The sequence below is a fragment of the Quercus suber genome, unplaced genomic scaffold, assembly GCF_002906115.3.
Source record: "Quercus suber isolate HL8 unplaced genomic scaffold, Cork oak 2.0 scaffold_343, whole genome shotgun sequence".
Taxonomy (NCBI): Eukaryota; Viridiplantae; Streptophyta; class Magnoliopsida; order Fagales; family Fagaceae; genus Quercus; species Quercus suber.
This window is the reverse complement of record NW_027069795.1, coordinates 703,757-718,948: the sequence shown is the minus strand read 5'-3', so window position 1 is coordinate 718,948 and position 15,192 is coordinate 703,757. Positions and strand designations below refer to the sequence as shown.

Below are 15,192 nucleotides of genomic sequence, written 5' to 3'. Positions count from 1 at the left end.
TTTATCTCAAAGAAGGTTTATATCAACCTAAAAATATAGACTATCCATACAATGATGATACTCATCGTCATCGATTTCAACCTTCATAGTTTGANACTAAATACTTGTGTGTTTAATTTTTGTTTTTGATGGGGTTATTATTAATTAAAGTTGTATTAAAAATGGGTTGTATGTTTAAATTATAGTGGAAATTTTGTTTTTTCTTGAGTATGAACAACATCCATATAACTAAGTAAAAATTTCTAATTAACTTTTTTTTTTATATATATATATATATATAAATTGATAATGGGGTGTAATTTGAATTCTACATATCTCGTTTGAAAGGAAAAAGAAAACCATGAGATGTCAAATGAGCTATAAGGCTATTGACTTATTATTATTATTATTAACTAGTAGCTAACTCGTGTTGTGGACTAAAATAATCTTAATTGATTATGAAACTACACTATTGCATGAATTGCTTTTGTCTGATTTTAATTTGTGTTACAATTTGATGAAGAAGCCATTGCTTGAACATGCAATGACTTTAAAAAAAAAAAAAAAATTGCCGACATTGCAACCCAGAGCCAAATAGCCAAAAGCAAAAAATATATATATATTCATAATTCACGCATGGAAATATGGCATGCCACCATTAGCTACACCTTTTCCTCTCGTATATAAATAAGCACCCAATACCAAGAGTTATGCCAAGCTCTTTTGTTGATCCTCAACAACCTCTCCATCCTTAGAATCCAAAAGGGCTTCACATCAAGAATGGCAACCATTCATGCTGTTCATTTGGCTTTTGTTTTCGGTCTCCTTGGTACCTACCTTAATTTTCTCTCCTTCATTACCAAACTTTCCTGAATTCAGTTATATATACTATCATTCTCTAATACTATTCTCTATTTCTCATCCTATACAGGTAATATTGTGTCTTTCCTCGTATACCTAGCACTCACTCTAAGCTCTCTCTCTCTCTCTCTCTCTCTCTCTCTCTCTCATATTTAAGCTTATATGAAGTTGCATTTACATCATTGTTTTTTAATCCTTCATTACCTTTTGCTTGTTAGGCCAACTTTTTCTAGGATATGCAAGTAAAAATCAACAGAGGGGTTCCAATCACTGCCCTATTCAGTAGCACTATTTAGTGCAATGTTAACCCTTTACTATGGATACTTAAAGAACCGGGCTATTATGCTAATCACCATCAATTCCATTGGTGATTAGCATAATAGCCCGGTTCTTTAAGTATCCATAGTAAAGGGTTAACATTGCACTAAATAGTGCTACTGAATAGCAATTCCATTGGTGATTAGCATAATAGCCAGGTTCTTTAAGTCATTACGTAGAATATGTACTACAAAATTAAGTCATTACATAGAATATGTACAACGAAATTTTCTTGTTATACTGCATTCTTTTTGATAAGATGTTTATGTCTGACCTGAAAGTATTAACTCGGTGTAGTTATGGCATGGTGTCAATGCATCATATTGATGCATTATAAACTTGTAAAACTTCCTATAGTGCTAGAAAATTCACCATTTGAGTATGTGGGTAACAGGAATATGACCTTCCATCTGAGTTAAAATTTTGATTGCAAATATGGGCAACTTGACATTTAAATGATGACTTCCAAGTTTTCATGAAGCATTCCTTTACCTTAATGTTAAAATTAATTATTATGAATTAATGCCGTACAAAAATGTACTTACAAGTATGCGGTCAATGATACAAATGATTTTAATGTCTTTTACAATCATGCAAACTCTAATTACTTTTCTTCTATTATCTATTGTTTTAGCAGTGTGGAAATTCTAAAATTCCATTTGATGTTTGCAACTAGGTTTACCCTTATGTTGCTATCGGGTTCTCTGACACATCTGCTTTCCTTCGTAAACTAACTCTTAAATCCATGCTTACTCTGGCTCCTAAGGTTTGTGCATCATATTTTCTGGTTTTAGGACTCCTATTTCCTTTGTTTTTTGTGCAATGGATTTATTGATAAAAACCAATGTTGATTTGGATGAGAGCCCTTTAATGTATGAGGTATATACTACAGTAATTTTGGTAGTTAGTGTTGAATTTTTTGAGAAGGAATAATGAATTGCATTTAAAAAGTGCATAAATAATTAGTGTTGATTTGTTGCATTAGTCTAATTAGTTTGTTAAAGCTATGAAGATGAGTTTTAGGTCTAAGGCATTGTTGCTGTACAAAACATGTCGTTGGTTTTGAACCCATAACCTCACCCTCCTTCCATTCTTGTGAGAGGTAGTGTCATTTGAATTATAGCTCATTGGCATACCTATTTTAATGACTCTTGGGCTTCTGTCTTTTTCTTGGTGGGGCACCATACAGCTTGGCCACCCTTTGCAAGCTGTCTTGCACCATGTCTTACAAGATGAGAGAATGTCCTCTAACTTGCTTGGTTCATGCCTAAATTAGAGTGGTTTGAATGAAGTTGAATTCACTTCAAGGATGAGAAAGAATACAGGGAAGAAAGGTCAAGGAACTAAAAAGACATGATGGCTTGTTATTTGATGGAGAATATGTTGAGTTAGCGGAAACTCTGACACTAGATTATTAAACAAATAACTAAACAAGAGAGCTTTTATTAAAAACTTGACTCTTTAAATTACAACACTTTACAAGCACTAATCCTTTGACTCACTAAAACTAGTGCACTGCAAACACGACACTTACTCACCAAATACACTTGCACACACCTTACTTCTAGACACCTACACACACTAGCTCTTGACTCTATTTCACTCTACACACTTGCTACCTATGGCACACACTTCACCTTCTCATACAACTTCATATATCTCTCACTTGGTGCTTTACGACACACTTATACACACCTCTCACTAGTCTCACACTCTGCTTCACATACCACCACATCTATTTATACTAGGTGTATGTTGGTAAGGAAACCAACTTGAAGCTTCTAGCATCTTCCTTTTTATTGGCATTAAATGAATGTCATTCTCCAACTTTCTAGACTATTCTATAAACATGTGGCTAAAATTCTCTAGTGCAAGGGAAGCTTCTAGAGAAAATATAAGCACTATCTTGGAGAGAATTCCGGAAAAAGAGCAAGAGAGAAATTTCCGGAATTAGAGAGAAATTGTGTGAGAAGTTCTAGAATAATCTAGAAATTTCTAGAATGCTCTAGAAATTTCTAGAGACAAGAGAGTTAGTGTTAATTTTTAACAAAATATGACCCTAGATGGAAGCCAAAATGGCAGAGGATGTTCAATATTTCTTACCCATGCTCAACGAATTGTTTCAAGCTAATTTAATGTTGTGTTTGAAATTGTAGTACCATAATATTTACGGGCAAATGATGCAACGCACTTCTCTTCCTTATGTTATCATCTTGAGTCTGCATTTCATGGGTTTTTTTCTCCGGTCATTTTATTTATCAATGGTAGATAATTATTTGTGTTTTTTTGACTCCTTTCTAAATGATGTTCCTATTTCACTTGTCATTGCAGCTTTCTCAACGTACTATTTCAGGGTCATTATTAAAGTATCTCTCAAAGTTGCAGGTAATAGTTTCAACCATTTGTTTGGAGAAGTGGAGCCTGTAAAGAGCTGGTTATTCACTCATATTTTGGACTTTCTGTTTAATGACTTAAGTTGGTTTTATTGATCATTAAATGCCTATATTGATTTCGTTGACGATGACTTCTTTTTCTTTTTCTTTTATGTTCAATAGGTTTCTCAGTTTTGTAAATCTTGTAGGTTGATGAAAAGCCAGCAATCAGAAAAAATACAACCCATTTTACTTGGGAATATTGCAAGTCACCTAAATGAAGGGGTTAGTATCGGCAATTTTGAATTTTATTGATTCACTAGCTGCGAACCCACGCATTGCGCATGATAATTATTTTTATGGTAGTTTTATTAAAAAAATTTACAATTTAAACTAATCTAATAATGAGTAATGCATTTCGTAATTATATTTTTACTTATTATAGGAACAATCATAAATGTAATATAAGAACAATCCAAAACACCAAAAAAACGTAAACTAAAAGAAAATTAATAAAACTTAACAATGATTAATTGAATCAATATTAGGATAAAATTTTATTTTTGATAATCTATTAAGGTTATTTTCTTTGTAGAAATTATAATTTTGGCCACCCAAAACATATTATCAAATAAAAAATTATTAGCAAACTCTAAGAATTAAATTTCTATACAGGCATTGTTATAAAATAATAATAAAAAAAAAATTCAAAAGTTAAAATTTGTCACCTATTCAATTATTTTCGTTTGGCTAACCTTTACTTTTCTTTAAATTAATGGCATTATAGAATACTTCTAATACAACTATTAAGAGTACTTTGTCCACCACAAAGGATTAGAAAATAAACAAAAATTAGTAAAGTCTCATAGTTTAACATCTAAATTGAGCACTATAAAAAATCATGTTATGTAACAGAATAAATTTCAAATTATCCAAATTATGCTATGTAATAGAATAATATTATATTTAATTCTTTAGAACGCAATAGGATAACATTTAACAATAAAAGAGAATAAAAAATAAAAACAACAACAACAACAATTTAAAAAACAAAACTAAATCGCATTAACCCAAAATAGAGTTTTAAAGAATATAAAAATTTATCAACCTAAAGTAGAGATGCAAGAAAAATAAAAAAAATCCACCAAAAAATTTAAAGAGAGAGAGAGAGAGAGAGAGAGAGAGAACCTTCTTCTTTTTTTTGTGAAGAAAAACTATGCATAGAATAGAAGAGATAGTGAGAAATTTATAATAAGAGTGTGTGAATAAGAAGAGACAAAAATAAAGGAAGATGAAGGGAAGGAGGAAGAATGATATTAATGTAGAGGGTAGTGGGGAGATGAAAAAGTAAGAGAGGGACAAAGATTGAAGAAGTAGTGGGGAGATGAAATGGCAATGGAGAGAGAAAAGTTGGAGAAGGGTAAATATTAAAAAAAATAAATATTAAAAACAATTATAGGAAAATTGAAAAAAAAAAAAAAAAAAAAAAAAAAAAAAAAAAAAAAAAAAAAAACAACAACAACAACAACAACATTGAAGCCTTTCAAGCTTTAGGGTTTTTTTTTTTTTTTTTCTTTAAGCTGAAAAGGCTCACATAAAACCCTAAAATTGAACTGAAAAGATTTTGGGTTGGGCAACTTTAGGGTTGGGCTTGATAGTGGAACTAAATAAATAAGAGGTGAGTTGAATTAATTATACAGATTTATTATAAGGTGATAGTGGAAGTAAATAAATAAGTAGTGGACTGTATTTATAGGACTTAAAATTGTAAAACCCATTTTAAAATTGTAGAACAAATTATATTTATAAAAAAAATTTAAAAAAATTTTAAAAAAAAAAAAGAATGAAACTAATGTGGCGCAATGTGAGAGTAGCAATATTAAACGCTACACTTCAATTTTTAATAATATATAGATATAGATTGGCATCCTGAATAACTTGATATTCTTGTTTGATATGCTTATTCTCAAATGTAATGCTTTCTTCCTTTTTTCGTTAGGGTCTAATTGGTCGTTATAAGCATATTTTGCTAAATGTTCCTTTTGTGAGTTTCAGCTGATGGGTTCATATCTACAATGCAGACAAGGAAGAGAGTTTTGATTAATGCATTTACTGTTCGTGCATTGTGTGATACTTTCTCGCCTGCCCGAGGAGCAGGTATCAGGACTCTATGATATTTGTCTGTGGCAACTCTTTCACCTCATTATTCATTAAGTTCTTGGCATTAAAAATATTTCTACGTTTTGTTAATAAAAAAATTGTGCCTTTTATCTTCCATCTTCAATTCTTTAAATGTTGGATGTTGATTAACTCCAATGTTGTTGTACCAATTAGTTTATGGACCAATTCAAAATTTTGTTGTGTCAGGGATCATGGCTCTATGTGCCACCAGTGCTTATTATGACGTCACTGAGATTGCAACTCGGATTCTACCGAACGTCATTGTACTTACCATTGATCCTGGCAGGTTAACTATTCTTCAAATGATTTGCCCATTATTATTTTAGCCATTTTCCTGGTGTAAAAGTTTGGGGCTGTGCTTTTTTAACACTCATTTCCTTTTATTCAACTGTTTTTGCCTGTCCTATTTTATTTCTTATGCTGATTAAGTCTTCCTCTTTCCAACTAACTGTCCAGTGGCCTGTCAATCCGAAGAAATGTTACGAAGTGATTGACAATATTTCATTTCCTGTATGCAGACTCTCGCTTGATGAACGGTTCATGAACTTATTCTTCTGTCTCTCAAGATTCTGCTTTTTAGGGTAGTTGTTCCTAGGCTGGGTTTAAGCCCCAATAGCAAGTTTGATTAAACTAGTGGCCCTATAAAGTTTGTTCTTACATATGAAATAATGGCTCAAGTATGTTANTGATATTTGTCTGTGGCAACTCTTTCAACTCATTATTCATTAAGTTCTTGGCATTAAAAATATTTCTACGTTTTGTTAATAAAAAAATTGTGCCTTTTATCTTCCATCTTCAATTCTTTAAATGTTGGATGTTGATTAACTCCAATGTTGTTGTACCAATTAGTTTATGGACCAATTCAAAATTTTGTTGTGTCAGGGATCATGGCTCTATGTGCCACCAGTGCTTATTATGACGTCACTGAGATTGCAACTCGGATTCTACCGAACGTCATTGTACTTACCATTGATCCTGGCAGGTTAACTATTCTTCAAATGATTTGCCCATTATTATTTTAGCCATTTTCCTGGTGTAAAAGTTTGGGGCTGTGCTTTTTTAACACTCATTTCCTTTTATTCAACTGTTTTTGCCTGTCCTATTTTATTTCTTATGCTGATTAAGTCTTCCTCTTTCCAACTAACTGTCCAGTGGCCTGTCAATCCGAAGAAATGTTACGAAGTGATTGACAATATTTCATTTCCTGTATGCAGACTCTCGCTTGATGAACGGTTCATGAACTTATTCTTCTGTCTCTCAAGATTCTGCTTTTTAGGGTAGTTGTTCCTAGGCTGGGTTTAAGCCCCAATAGCAAGTTTGATTAAACTAGTGGCCCTATAAAGTTTGTTCTTACATATGAAATAATGGCTCAAGTATGTTTCTTCATTTTTCCTTCCTCAGTTCTTCCATCTGTTTGCCTTTTTAGTTGCATAGTTTTGGATTTTGGAATATTTCTATTTTATTTTATAATACAATTATCACTTTCCCAGGTTATATTTTAATGGATCATTTGATCACATGAATATTTATGCTACCAGGTACCATCCCTTTCTTTCTTTATAAGTTAATATATTAATATATTAAGATACTTATCCCTGTCCCACATATATTTCTGCACCTTAAATAGTGGTACCTTCTATTGAAATAAATATTTGGTTGATATAGGTAATGATCTAGTCTATTTTAGAAACTGTTGTCAAGAAATTTTAAAGTTGAAATTCGATTGCAGTGTCCAAAATTTGGAAATTATTGAGCCATTTCATTCAAACTCATTGGAAGCTATGTTAATGCAATTGCATCATTTTTCTTCTAGGTTTTGAAGAAAGACATGGATGTATATCAGCTCCAGTGGTATGGTTATTGTCTGTTTAGGCCCTTGCATGTTTGCATAAGCAGGTAAGATGCTCCTACAATTGTGCATTTAGAGAAGTCTCAAAAATGCCTAGCTGTAAAAGTCTTTATTTTGTAATTGCATTGAGTGGTTCACAGAGATGCTTATCCTGAGAGTGCTGCCATACTAATGTGAATTTTTAAAGCAATCATTTCACTGAATTAAAAGTTAAAACATCAATATAATCTGATGGTGTCTCTGTCTTCATTTTTCTTTTTCACAGGATTTGCAAAGCAAGTACACTATTGGAAGTAAGCTCTGTCATTTTAATCCTTATAAGTTGTCTACATGAATCTTTGTCCACTGTATGAGTAATTTCTCTTGTTGGCTACTTAGTTATGTTCTTGAGTTCCACTGTATGAGTCAGCTTATATCTTCTTAAATGACTATATTTTATTGCTGTTTTGTTCCTTGGTTAACTATGCTGTTAGTTAAACTCAGTTATCATAAATATTTAGTTTCTTCGAAATTTCTGTCCTTAATTGGCCAATTCGTGCATCTGTGCAGGTAAATCAAAATCAAGTCATAATGTTTCTATTAATCATGTTCCTCCCCCTCATTCAAATTCTGCTCCATCAATTAAAGATGATAAACTTGTGAATAATTTGGATGATGTAAGTTATTTTCAAACTCTGTTCATTACCTTAGAAATTGGTGAGTGTCTCTGAAACCATAAATCCAAAACCTTGAACCAAGACATTTATTTAATTCTTTTTGAAATTTAAAAGAATTATAGGAGAAACGTTGGTATTTGTCTCATCAATCCTTCCAAAAAGATCTACTATATATCCCATCTCTCTGTTCTGTACATGGATTTTTATATGTATGTGTTGAATTGACTTTCATTTTTTTTTTTTTTTTTTGGTTGTGGCAGATTTTTTTCTGCTTCAAGGTTGGATATACCTAGTGCTTGGCAATTGCCGCAGGTAATTTTTTCTTTTTTGGTTTTATATTGATGTGCTATAATTTGATTGCTTTGGAAACTAAATTGCTGTGTTTGCTTGGTGTGATTATTTGTGATATTAAAAATAAAATAAGAAATAATAGATAGGTACCGACGTATTTTATGGACCTATGTTCTTTCCAAGTGTTCTTCTTAATTTTTTTTTTTTTTTTTTTTATGGATAAATGGATTTTATTGAAAGAAAGTAATTTCGTAAGACTTTGAGAATGATGTTTCTTTAATCAGCATGTTTTATTTAGATATATGAACTCTGTTTGCCTTTTTTGTTCTCTTTAAAATTGTGAGTATCTTGAATTTGATATTGTGGAAAGGTGTGTAGATATATTTGCTGGGAAACTAACAAACTTTTGGTATCATTCTCTCTGTTTTAGAAACTTGAGGGCACCCATAATAGTTGAAATGTTCAATTGTACTAGATGATAACTTCTTACTTTGGAGATGATGATGAAGAATAAAATGTATCAAAATTTTTTACTCTTGGACAGATTTGGTCTTTATACAAATTGTGGTTGTTGATATCTTTTCTCTTAAACAATAATTGACATATCGGCAGTTTGTATGTGGCCCCTAATCTGTTAATTTGTAGATTTGAGTTTAGAGATCAAAGAAAGTGTAATTGTAGCAATATACCACTTTTGCTATACATCAATATCATAGTATAACATCTCAACAATTGTGAATTTTTGTGTGTAATTGTAGCAATACATATATTCAAATATATTTTTTATGCATGATTGTGGTTTTTTTTTAAATAAAATAAAATATTATTATGAGGGTCAAGAGGCTCCTTAAATAACCTTATTTATCAAAAGTTGTAAATATAAATCTTTTAAACCTTGGTAAAAGGTTATTTAAGGGTCTCTTGACCCTCAAAATAAGATTAGAGCACTTGTTTTGAAGGCCACGAAGGTCTTCAAAATTTCCTTTTCGACAGTATATGTTTCGGAGGTTATCAAAGGTCAATCGGCCTCTTGGAATAATTTTTTTCAAGGTTTTTTAATACTTTTTTTAAGAGTTTTGACCCTTGAAAAAAGTCAAATTTGTTGTAGTGAATAATAATAATAATTAAGACAAATTATATTTTAAATCTTAAAGTAAATTAAATCATATAATTTCAAAAGTTTAAGTTAAAGTGTTGAACCCCTAAAATATAAAGTGGGTTCCAATTAACTCAACTAGCAAAGTTTCTAATAGTTGAATAAGAGATTTGAGTTCAATCCCCGCCTACACCAAAAACCATTTAGTGTCTTAGTCTAATGATAAAGAGAATCATTAGGAGTGGACGTTATAAGTTAAAACTCTTTCAAATATATATATATATATATATATAATTACTATCAATTAAACCATGTGTATTTTAAGTTGAACTCAGGATTTTAAAAAACGTATCAATTTAAACCCTAGGATACAAAATTTTCTTGTTATAGATGCTATAAATAATAATAGTAATTAAGACAAATTATATTTTGAATCTTAAAATAAATTAAATCATACAATTCCAAAAGTTTAAGTTAAAGTGTTGAACCCTTAAAATATAAAACTACTATAAATTAAACTATATAGTTTTGTGAATTTCAAGTTGAACTCAGGATTTTAAAAAACATATCAATTTACATGGATGTGTTAAAAAATTTTAACTAGTTCAAATTTGGCTCACCAACATTATTTTTTTACCTATTAATTACAATTTGTATCTTCTCTCATATTTAAAAATAATAATAATAATTTGTATGTTCATAATTGTAAAAATTTACCTTATTGCTAAGTTATCCGCTAGTATATATATTTTATTTTATTTTATTTTTAGGAAAAAAAACCTTATCAAGAAAAAAATCTAAACTCATATTCTTTTATGATAACGAGTAATAATTGTAAAAATGTGTGCCGTAAAATATGTAGTCCTAAAATTAATCATATTTCCTTCTTAAAAAAAAAAAAAAAAATCATATTTATTAAACTTAAAATCCCATTACCACGTGTTCAACATTTATTACCCAGACCCTGCTTCCAAACCAACCTGAAAAGTACAGAATCTCTTCCCAACACTCCGAAAATTGCAAATTAGGATTTCACCTTTCAATTTCGTTCCCCCTGGTTTTTTCCTCTTTTGCCCTAATTCCAATTCTCTGCGATTCGCAAAATTTCCTCTTCCATTTAGCTCGAATTCCAACCCCTTTGCAACAATGAAGCATCAGAAACCACGAGACGAGGAAAACAGGGGGAAAAACAATGGCTCAAATTTGATCAGAACGAACAACAACAACATGAAGAAGAAGAAGAAGAAGAAGAGGTTAGGTCGCTCGAGGCCTTCGCTAATGCCAAAACAAAAGGAGATTTTTACAACCCATCTCTCATAAGTACGTTTTTTTTTTTTTTTTTTTTTTGATAAAGTTTCAGTCTTTTATTTCTTGAAGGTTTTGTTGTTTGAGTCTTTGACAATTTGTGTTTTTTAGTTATTGGGTTATTTATTTCAATTTGATTTATTTTTTGGGTTATTTTGTTAGTTCTGTTTGATGGGTATGAGGTAGTGGGACTTGAGAGCTGAGACTGTTTGGTTTAGAGCAAAATTTCTGGTTGGTTGATGAGAAAATGCAGGAAAAGGAAATAAAAAATTTGAGCTAGATGGGAATAATAGTAACTTTCTGGAATTCCAAAATCTAATGTTTTATATGTACTAGTATTTGTGGAATTAGATTTTTTTTTTTTTTTTTTTTTTTATGGTATTTCAGCCTAGTGGGGATGAAAGCTTTAGGCTTTTCAAGCTGTAGAATGCTGGTGTGATTCTATATGGTTTTTCGACTGGATGAATTTTGAAAGGCAATTTCAGTTTTAGAAACTATACAAAATTGTTATTGACCAACTTGGTGTCATAATCTTACAGAGTCCAGTTCACTTTGAAAAAGGGTTTGCTGGTTAGCTTAGTTTAGATGAATAGATGATGTTCCTCTTTGTTTTGTATTAAAGGGCTGAACTGCGTCAAGAGCTTTATAGCTCAATTGGCACCTCCTGGTGTTTCCAATTGAGACGTATGGGGTTCAAATCCCCCCACCCCCAACTATCAAATTATAAAAAAGTGAGCTGAACAGCATAGTGCATAGTATGAATTGGTCAGGATTAGTATTTGTGGAATGAGAAATTTTTTTTTGGTATTCCATCCTGGTGGGGTGGGGATGCAAACTTTAGACTTTTTTAGCTGTACAATGCTTACGTAATTCTGGTCTTTTGCCTGAATGAATTTTGAAAGGAAATTATAGTTTTAAAAACTAATTACCAAATTCTTATTGACCAACTTGGTGTCATAAACTTACAGTCTCCAGTTCACTACTTCAGTTTGAAAAAGGGTTTTCTGGTTAGCCTTTTTTAAATGATGTTCCTCTTTGATTCATATTAAGTGAGCTGAACTGCATTGTTTGAATCAGTTAGGACCCCCCATAAACATGAGATATGATGTGTTAGTTATTCACTGTGTTCTCAAACGGTCAATAACTTACAAACCATGTGAGTCGTACACTAGGACGAGGGAGACTGTGGATGTTCTTGAATTCCTTTTGAGAGAAATGTAGGCATATTCCAGTTAATAATTTAGGAAGCACCGACACTTTATTTGGGGTGCCGTACCCATGTCATGCCCGTGCCCATGCTTCCTAGGTAAGGGCTACAAAAATTGTTGTGTCGCCATGTCATACCCATACCCATGCTTCTTAGCTAATAATATATTTAATTCTTACAAAAATAGAATTATGTTGTGAAATGAGCAACAAGGACATCATTTTCAAAGATGGTGATAACAATTGTTTTCAAGGATTAGGGCAAGGAAAATGAGTTGGCAGAGCAGAGAGCCATTTTTGAACCAGAGCTACATGAACTTTGATGTATATAAAAGCCACTGATTGAACTTGTTTGCTGAATGGATCCCTTTATTACCGTGCAACTTGGGGGCATAGCACCTGCTGTCCGTTGAGGATAATTATCCATTATCCTCTGTTTGTTTCCTAGATGGGTGAACGAGCAAAAAATGATACTAAACTCAAGTATAAAAGAAGTGATAATGATTAAGAATTTGTTTCTTCTTGTTCTTTCCAAGAATGAAGTGGAGAAAAAATATTCTTTTCTGAAAGAGAATGGAAAGATGTCAGTGATTATAAATTTTGTTTTGTCATACTGTGGTATTTTAACTGACAGGTTCCTGTTTCATTTTTTTCAGAGAAGCAAAAGGAGTTTTATAAGAATGCAAAGCATGTGAAGAAGTATAAGAATTTGCTAAAGCAACAAAGTCAGCAACATGATATTTCCTCAGCTATAAGATCCGTTGAGGTTTGATATGACATCTACTTCATATGAATGTTAGATTTTTTTTGTTGGTTTCTCTCTAAAAATAGGTTTAGACCTAAATAAAAGTGTCAAATACCACAAGTTTTTCCAGAAACGATTGTATCACTATTTCTGAAATACAATTCATTACTCGTGTCCTATAAAATTAGTTTTTTTTTTTTTTTTTAAACGGTCAATAACTTACAAACCATGTGAGTCGTACACTAGGACAAGGGAGACTGGATGTTCTTGAATTCCTTTTGAGAGAAATGTAGGCATATTCCAGCTAATAATTTAGGAAGCATCGACACTTTATTTGGGGTGCCGTACCCATGTCATACCCATGCCCATGCTTCCTAGGTAAGGGCTACAAAAATTGTTGTGTCGCCATGTCATACCCGTACCCATGCTTCTTAGCTAATAATATATTTAATTTTTACAAAAATAGAATTATGTTGTGAAATGAGCAACGAGAACATCATTTTCAAAGATGGTGATAACAATTGTTTTCAAGGATTAGGGCAAGGAAAATGAGTTGGCAGAGCAGAGAGCCATTTTTGAACCTGAGCTACATGAACTTTGATGTATATAAAAGCCACTGATTGAACTTGTTTGCTGAATGGACCCCTTTATTACTGTGCAACTTGGGGGCATAGTGCCTGCTGTCCATTGAGGATAATTATCCATTATCCTCTGTTTGTTTCCTAGATGGGTGAAAAAGCAAAAAATGATACTAAACTCAAATATAAAAGAAGTGATAATGATTAAGAATTTGTTTCTTCTTGTTCTTTCCAAGAATGAAGTGGAGAAAAAATATTCTTTTCTGAAAGAGAATGGACAGATGTCAGTGATTATAAATTTGGTTTTGTCATACTGTGCTATTTTAACTGACAGGTTCCTGTTTCATTTCTTTCAGAGAAGCAAAAGGAGTTTTATAAGAATGCAAAGCATGTGAAGAAGTATAAGAAGTTGCTAAAGCAACAAAGTCAGCAACATGATATTTCCTCAGCTATAAGATCCGTTGAGGTTTGATATGACATCTACTTCATCTGAGTTTTAGATTGTTTTGTTGGTTTCTCTCTAAAAATAGGTTTAGACCTAAATAAAAGTGTCAAATACCACAAGTTTTTCCATAAACGATTGTGTCACTATTTCTGAAATACAGTTCATTACTCATGTCCTATAAAATTAGTTTTTTTTTTTTTTTTAAATAAAAAAAAAATAATCTTTTTAGGGAGTATGTGGATTTCAATTTGGAGTATTGGTTCCTAGTTTGAAGTCCTAATTATCATTACATTGTTTGGATCTCTTATTTAAAGCACTGATTTTGAAATAGAAAAAATGCTTGGTGGTGTTTTAAGTTTATACCACTCAGAAGTCAAAACCCCAACCCAAACCCATCGCATCCATATGGATTTGTAGTTGCTTGTGGAGTTTGGAAGCTTAAGTCACATACCATTCTGGTGTTTGTTGCTGGATGAGAATGAAACTGAAGATGGAAGCAGAATGGGTATGAACAAACAGAACAAGAAGAATCCCGGTATACCCAGTTTGAAAGAAATGTATGATAAGAAGCATGAAAAGAAAGAGAAGGAAAGGATTGAGATGCAGGCAGTTCTTAAAGCAAAGAAGGAAGAGAGAGAAAAGGCCGAAGCTCGGAGGAAGGCTGCAAGAGAGAAGATGTTCAAGAAGATGAGCAGGCCAGCCTGCTATGAAGTATAGAATTGAGCATCTTTTGGAGACTATTCAAAAATCAGCCAAAAACTAAGTGCAAAAGTTCCTCAATCAGTGCTGAGCTCAATTGTACTTTGGTTGTTTTAGAGCTAGATTTCCATTGGGGGTAAAAAAAAATCCTTGATTGTTAAACGTTTCTGTAGCAAAAATTTTCTGTGGCAATGCAATAGACGAATACAATATTTCCCCTTCCCTTTCTCCACCTGCCCCTTCTCCCCTTTTCTTGTTTTGTAACAGTAGATCTAATGGAAAGAATACAATTACTGAAAACAATTTTAATATGATAGAGAGAAATTGGTATTCTGTACTTTAATCCTGCAATATTGTTTATCAGTAAAATATGTATTGTGTCATAGTATTGAATTCATTTCATGTTTCTACCCAATTTTTTTTCTCCTCTCTCCAAAGCTCTTCTTTTTTTCATTTTTTTATTCTTTTTTAACTGTATTTTTTGGGTTATCAAATTGCACTCATGTGTAACAGTGGAAAAATATCCCTCTGAGACAGGCTAATGCTCAAACACATCTATTAACTTTTTCGTTAAGTGCCTTAGGACTTTAATTTTGTAAGTTTTTATTATT

General features: G+C 31.9%; 4 long non-coding RNA genes across 4 annotated transcripts; all 4 read left to right on the top strand.

Annotated features, from left to right (window-relative positions):
* Window positions 1-3,776: 3,776 nt before the first annotated feature.
* On the top strand, window positions 3,777-5,991 carry LOC112020555 (uncharacterized). Its single transcript, XR_002883790.2, has 3 exons — window positions 3,777-3,815; window positions 5,612-5,687; window positions 5,898-5,991. It is a non-coding gene; the product is annotated as an uncharacterized LOC112020555 (long non-coding RNA).
* An 898-nt stretch (window positions 5,992-6,889) lies between these two features.
* LOC112020559 (uncharacterized) lies at window positions 6,890-8,206 on the top strand. The gene is made up of 4 exons (XR_010623563.1): window positions 6,890-7,084; window positions 7,525-7,607; window positions 7,826-7,853; window positions 8,110-8,206. It is a non-coding gene; the product is annotated as an uncharacterized LOC112020559 (long non-coding RNA).
* A 2,348-nt stretch (window positions 8,207-10,554) lies between these two features.
* LOC136061241 (uncharacterized) lies at window positions 10,555-12,880 on the top strand. Its single transcript, XR_010623559.1, has 2 exons — window positions 10,555-10,923; window positions 12,771-12,880. It is a non-coding gene; the product is annotated as an uncharacterized LOC136061241 (long non-coding RNA).
* A 185-nt stretch (window positions 12,881-13,065) lies between these two features.
* On the top strand, window positions 13,066-14,978 carry LOC136061275 (uncharacterized). Its single transcript, XR_010623560.1, has 2 exons — window positions 13,066-13,903; window positions 14,214-14,978. It is a non-coding gene; the product is annotated as an uncharacterized LOC136061275 (long non-coding RNA).
* Window positions 14,979-15,192: the final 214 nt, after the last annotated feature.